The sequence below is a fragment of the Lithobates pipiens genome, unplaced genomic scaffold (genome assembly GCF_037356315.1).
Source record: "Lithobates pipiens isolate NorthernLeopardFrog02 unplaced genomic scaffold, aLitPip1_a1.2 Scaffold_23, whole genome shotgun sequence".
Lineage (NCBI taxonomy): Eukaryota > Metazoa > Chordata > Amphibia > Anura > Ranidae > Lithobates > Lithobates pipiens.
This window is the reverse complement of record NW_027507785.1, coordinates 22,735,355-22,741,832: the sequence shown is the minus strand read 5'-3', so window position 1 is coordinate 22,741,832 and position 6,478 is coordinate 22,735,355. Positions and strand designations below refer to the sequence as shown.

Sequence of the window (6,478 nt, the reverse complement as noted above, 5' to 3'; positions counted from 1 at the left end):
GAGAGGTGAGTAGAAAGGAGTACAGTTTAGTAAAAGAGAGATGATAGGAGAGAAGTAATTAAATCAGTGATGAGAGATGAGTATAGTTTAGTAACAGAGAGGTGAGGAGAAAGGAGTACGGTTTACTAGAAGAGAGGTGATAGGAGAGGAGTATTGTTCTGTAATAGATCAGTGATGAGAAAAAGAGTATAGTTTACTAATAGAGAGGGGATGGGAGATGATTATAGTCCAGTAATAGATCAGGGATGAGAAAGGAGTATCGTTCAGTAATAGAGAGGTGATGAGAGAGAAGTATAGTTCAGTAATAGATCAGTGATAAGAAAGGAGTATAGTTCAATAATAGAGAGGTGATGGGAGAGGAGTATTGTTCTGTAATAGATCAGTGATGAGAGAGGAGTATAGTTTACTAATAGAGAGGAGAGGAGTATAGTTCAGTAATAGATCAGTGATACGAAAGTATATTTCAGTAATAGAGAGGTAATGAGAGAGGAGTATAGTTTTGTAATAGAGAGGTGATGAGAGAGGAGTATAGTTTAGTAACAGAGAGCTGATGAGAGAGGAGTACAGTTTAATAGAAGAGAGGTAATAGGAGAGGAGTATTGTTCTGTAATAGATCAGTGATGAGAGAGGAGTATAGTTCAATAATAGAGAGGTGATAGGAGAGGAGAATTGTTCTGTAATAGATCAGTGATGAGAGAGGAGTATAGTTTACTAATAGAGAGGTGATGGGAGATGATTATAATTCAGTAATAGACCAGTTATGAGAAAGGAGTATAGTTCAGTAATAGAGAGGTGATGAGAGAGAAGTATATTTCAGTAATAGATCAGTGATAAGAAAGGAGTATATTTCTGTAATAGTGAGGTGATGAGAGAGGAGTGTAGTTCAGCAATAGATCACTGATGAGAGATGAGTATCATTTAGTAACAGAGAGGTGAGTAGAAAGGAGTACAGTTTAGTAAAAGGTGATAGGAGAGAAGAAATTAAATCAGTAATGAGAGATAAGTATAGTTTGGTAACAGAGAGGTGAGGAGAAAAGAGTACAGTTTAATAAAAGAGAAGTAATAGGAGAGGAGTATTGTTCTATAATAGATCAGTGATGAGAGAGGAGTATAGTTTACTAATAGAGATGTGATGGGAGATGATTATAGTTCAGTAATAGACCAGTGATGAGAAAGGAGTATAGTTCAGTAATAGAGAGGTGAGGAGAAAGGAGTACAGTTTAGTAAAAGAGAGATGATAGGAGAGAAGTAATTAAATCAGTGATGAGAGATGAGTATAGTTTAGTAACAGAGAGGTAAGGAGAAAGGAGTACAGTTTACTAGAAGAGAGGTGATAGGAGAGGAGTATTGTTCTGTAATAGATCAGTGATGAGAAAGGAGTATATTTCAGTAATAGATCAGTGATAAGAAAGGAGTATATTTCAGTAATAGAGAGGTGATGAGAGAGGAGTATAGTTCAGTAATAGAGAGGTGATAAGAGAGGAGTATAGTTCAGTAATAGAGAGGTGATAAGAGAGGAGTATAGTTCAGTAATAGAGAGGTGATAAGAGAGGAGTATAGTTTAGTAACAGAGAGCTGATGAGAGAGGAGTACAGTTTAATAGAAGAGAGGTAATAGGAGAGGAGTATTGTTCTGTAATAGATCAGTGATGAGAGAGGAGTATAGTTCAATAATAGAGAGGTGATAGGAGAGGAGTATTGTTCTGTAATAGATCAGTGATGAGAGAGGAGTATAGTTTACTAATAGAGATGTGATGGGAGATGATTATTGTTCAGTAATAGATCAGTGATAAGAAAGGAGTATATTTCAGTAATAGAGAGGTGATGAGAGAGGAGTATAGTTCAGTAATAGAGAGGTGATAAGAAAGGAGTATATTTCAGTAATAGAGAGGTGATGAGAGAGGAGTATATTTCAGTAATAGAGAGGTGACAAGAGAGGAGTATAGTTCAGTAATAGAGAGGTGATGAGAGAGGAGTATAGTTCAGTAATAGAGAGGTGATGAGAGAGGAGTATAGTTTTGTAATAGAGAGATTCCATTGTCATAGTTCACTAGTAATGTCGGAATGGAGAGGTTTATAGTTTGGCAATACTTGTAAAACTCGTTATACAGAGAGATAATTAGTATTAATAAGTTAGCCACCCACAGATATGTATTATGCAGGATAAAAAGAGTCTTTGGGGGTGGGGGGAAGATAATGTATGTGAGACAGTTATAAGTGAGGAGACTGAGGTATGACAGGCTTAACAAGCCGTATATAAATATAGATTATTAGTGTAGGAAGAGCCGCCCACTTGTACGGGAGGGACCGGTCTGGCTGTGACACATTGCATCCTCACACTCTGCACACAACTACTTCCAGAGAAAGCTTCTTCTACACCGAGAGAGAGAACATCCATTCATCCCTCCAACTTTACTCTGGAAAGAATTCCTACAAGTAACATTTCCATCCATTGTCATTCGTTAGAGTGACTTCAAGACAGAACCTCCGTGCATCCACCTTCTCCAGTGAGAGTTTAAAATACAGAATCCATCTCTTCAGCTTCATTCTAGAGAAAGAGAGTCTAAGATACATCTGTGCTATATCTATTCAATCCATTCTATGGAGCGAGACCTCGAGAAAGAGTCTCCATCCATCGGCTAACGAGCGAGACCCCAGAAGACAATTTCTTTCTGCCCAGCTCAATTTTATAAAGCCGGACTAAAAAAGACAGCCGTAGTCCATCAGAATTTTCCTCTAAAGAGATTCCAAGAGACAACCTTCATCCGTCTATCTTCATTCGGTGGAAGGGCTGCATGACTTACTCCATCCTTCAGCCAAAAGGTCCACTTGTGAAAGAACTTCATGTATGTTCTTGCTTGGATGTATAATGGAAATGAGTTACACTTTATAAAAATACTCTGGTGTTCTGGTTACAGTGGATAGTAGAGCCTCTTGAGACATCATACCCTCTAAGAGTGCTTACATTGTACAATAACATCCTAGAGACAGACCCCAGAAATAAAGCATTAGAGATTAGCCAAGGAGAAAATTAATTGGTCATCAAGAAACGGTCCAGTCAAGACATTCTTATAAATACATGATGCAATTTCTGTTTCGTAAGCCACCCTACTCTATATTCATGGCTTATCTATAGATATGAGGTGAACACCTTGATTTGCCTATCCGTTTAATATCGATGAAGAATTCAGTCCAGATTAAATTTGTGAAGCACAAAAGGGACGCCCATTCTAAAAGAGTTTTTTCTCAGACAGTCAAGTTTGATGGGTAAGTGCATAAAAATTTGACATCCAGTTTCAGTGGTAGTGGTACGCTAATGTTATTAGAGTCTAATCAGAATTGCTAATCATCGATATATCTGGGGATTTTTGTAGCAGCCTTTGATCTGATTGAATTTTATTAATTTGTCAAGTGTGTTTTTTTTTTTTGTTTTTTTTTTGAAATCTTGTGTAATTTCCAAGTGGTGTATCTAAAGCCACTGAATCTTTACCAAGATAGGAGCCAGTGACAACGGCTTGAGTTCATGTCAAGCAGGTTTTGCGTTTCTATACAAGTCTACAGGAATGCAAAATCTGCTCGAAGCAGGTTAAGTAGAGGTTCCAAGAGGTCAACTGGAGGTAAAATGCACCTGTCTGTGAATTATGGATGATGTTAGAAACATCACAAACTGATGTCAAACTGACATCTAGTTTCAGTGGTAGTGGTGCACTTATGTTATTAGAGTCAAATCAGAATTGCTAATCATCGATATATCTGGAGATTTTTGTAGCAGCCTTTGATCTGATTGAATTTTATTAATTTGTCAAGTGTGTTTTTTTATTTATTTTTTTTGTGAAATCTTGTGTAATTTCCAAGTGTTGTATCTAAAGCCACTGAATCTTTACCAAGATAGGAGCCAGTGACAGCGGCTTGAGTTCATGTCAAGCAGGTTTTGCGTTTCTATACAAGTCGACAGGAATGCAAAATCTGCTCGAAGCAGGTCAAGTAGAGGTTCCAAGGAGGTCAACTGGAGGTAAAATGCACTTGTCTGTGAATTATGGATGATCTTAGAAACATCACAAATTGATGTCAAACTGATGCCATTGACACATGCTCAAAGCTGTTGCCATAGGCCCTAACATTGTTAACATATCTCATATATTTGATTTTAAAGGTGCCATTCCCAACCCCCAAAAAAGTGAATGCTCTGTTAATTTAAAACACAAAGATAATTTTATTCATTTACAAAAAATCCTTACACATATCTATAAAAAAAAAACATTTCAGTGCAGTTTATATATTTCTTGTAGGAGGCTCCCTAAGAAAGGCACTCATTCTGCTAAGCCATAGCCCATAGATATACATCTAAAAAAAATTATGTTAAATGTACATATAGTTTAATAACTATATTAAGGCTAGGCTACAGAAAACAATTAGGCGCCTGTCTCTGCGCATTTCACCATTAACCGGCTTTCTCAGGAGACCGTATAACCAAGATCTGGTAAAGCTAAATCCACATAAGTATGATGCACCTGGTAGTCTCAGAACATGGAATGGACATGTAGAAAAAACAGCTAGTAGGAACCGCAGAAGGGCAATGTAAAACAATGTTCCAATAGATAGAGATTGTACACAAAGTATCTTCATAAGTAAACCATCCCCCCACAATGGCCAAATCCAAGCAGCACAGAGTATACTTTCAACGTTTCAAGATATGTTAGCTGGTCCAACAGCGCGCCTTCCCGATCCTCTCATGCAGCTGCTTGTATTTTGCTCTTCTCATATGTATATGGATGTGGTGCCACATCAGTGAATTGTGCTCCATGTTTTTCTATATCTCATATATCATGTCATGGTGAAGGTAAAGTTCTCACTAACATGGAGATGCCCATGGACAACACACCAGGCAGGATGCCAGCCTTTATTACCCGTCACTATTCTGTCATTCTCAGTTCTCTGTTTTATTTTCTATAAAGTTGCTGGTGAACACTATGTGCTGACACACCAGCTATACTGAGTAACTTGTATTAATTCCCTTTGCTAAGGTTCTACTTTGATGTTGTGTTTTATTATTAATCCTCTATATAGCATTATTGTCTCCTGTGGCATTATATACACATGTAAACTATAAAGTGATTGTAAAGTCTTGTTTAAAAAAACTTTTAATAAAATAACAAACATGTTATACTTACCTGCTCTGTGCAGTTGGTTTTGCACAGAGCAGCCCAGATCCTCCTCTTCTCGGGTCCCTCTTTGCTGCTCCTGGCCCCTCCCTCCTATCGAGTGCCCCCACAGTCAGAAGCTTCCTATGGGGGCACCGGAGCCGAGTCACAGCTCCGTGTGTCCATTCAGACACGAAACCCCCAACCTGGCTCAGCCCCCTTTCCCCCTGACTGATTTTGATTGACAGCCGTGGGAGCCAATTGTGCCGCTGCTGTGTCTCAGCCAATCGGGAGGAGTATCCCGGACGGCTTAGACATCCGTGGACATCGCTGGAGAGAGATGGGGGTAAGATCGGCTGGGTGATTAGGGGGCTTCTACACACAGAAGGTTTTTTATCTTCTGCCTATACAACTCCTTTAATAATTAACTTTTCTTACTTGATCTCAGTTTGGTTTTAAATATCACATTTTGTTATATCTATAAATGCAAAAAAAATGGCTATTGCTGCTGCCGGAGTTATTGTGAGTTGATAACTTCCTGTGCTCTCTGTCAATTGTTATAAGGTACTTTGTTCCCAGTTCTCTCTGTGGACTACAGAACATCTTTCTCCTATATTATACAGAAGTGGTGTTCTGTAGTCCTATCCTAGGTTAATGTTGCACCTCTATAGAGACAGTACAGTGAGAGAGCATTGTCACTTTAGAAAAAAAAATGTTTTACTGGCAGGTGTCCCCAAGACAGAGGGAGATAGGAAATCCCACATTTTTGCATTGTCATGAGAGCAAAAGGCGAGGGAGAAATCTTCAGATGTGGCCAAATGTTCTGGTATCACCTGTTGAAGAGTGGAATTCCCTTCACTTTGGAAAGATTTTCTCTGATCAACTGTTTGCCGACCGCATAACTTACATATACGGCGGCAAGGTAGTACGTGATCCTGTGCTTCCAGGTCTGTGGTTCGTGCACGCTGCCAGCGGCCCGCTCCTACTGTGATTATACATAGCGGTAGATGATCGGCGGGTACTCAATGTTCACCGGCACCCGCCGATGCTTCGGTTCACACAGGCAGAACGGCAGTCTGCCTATGTAAACAAGGCAGATTGTTGTTCTGTCAGTACAGAAGGCATGGATCCTGGGTTCCTGTAAAGCCCCATACACACTATCAGTTTTTCTGCTGAGTTTTTCCTTCAGGTTTACCAAAACCATGTAGTACAAGGGCCTGCCAGATTGCCTACAAATTGAAACGCCTAAGGTTTGTCCTCCTATTCTATGGTTTTGGTAAATTTGAAGGAAAAACTCAGCAGAAAAACTGATAGTGTGTATGGGGCTTAAAGCGGGAA

The 6,478-nt window shown here is 39.2% G+C and overlaps 1 protein-coding gene across 1 annotated transcript in view; it reads left to right on the top strand.

Annotated features, from left to right (window-relative positions):
- Nucleotides 1-2,009: 2,009 nt before the first annotated feature.
- LOC143927298 (FH2 domain-containing protein 1-like) overlaps nt 2,010-6,478 on the top strand; it is a 109,516-nt gene continuing 105,047 nt past the window's right edge. Inside the window, exon 1 of the mRNA XM_077451302.1 lies at nt 2,010-3,266. The gene's annotated coding sequence lies outside the window, so the exon portion shown is untranslated. The remainder of the gene's footprint in view (nt 3,267-6,478) is intronic.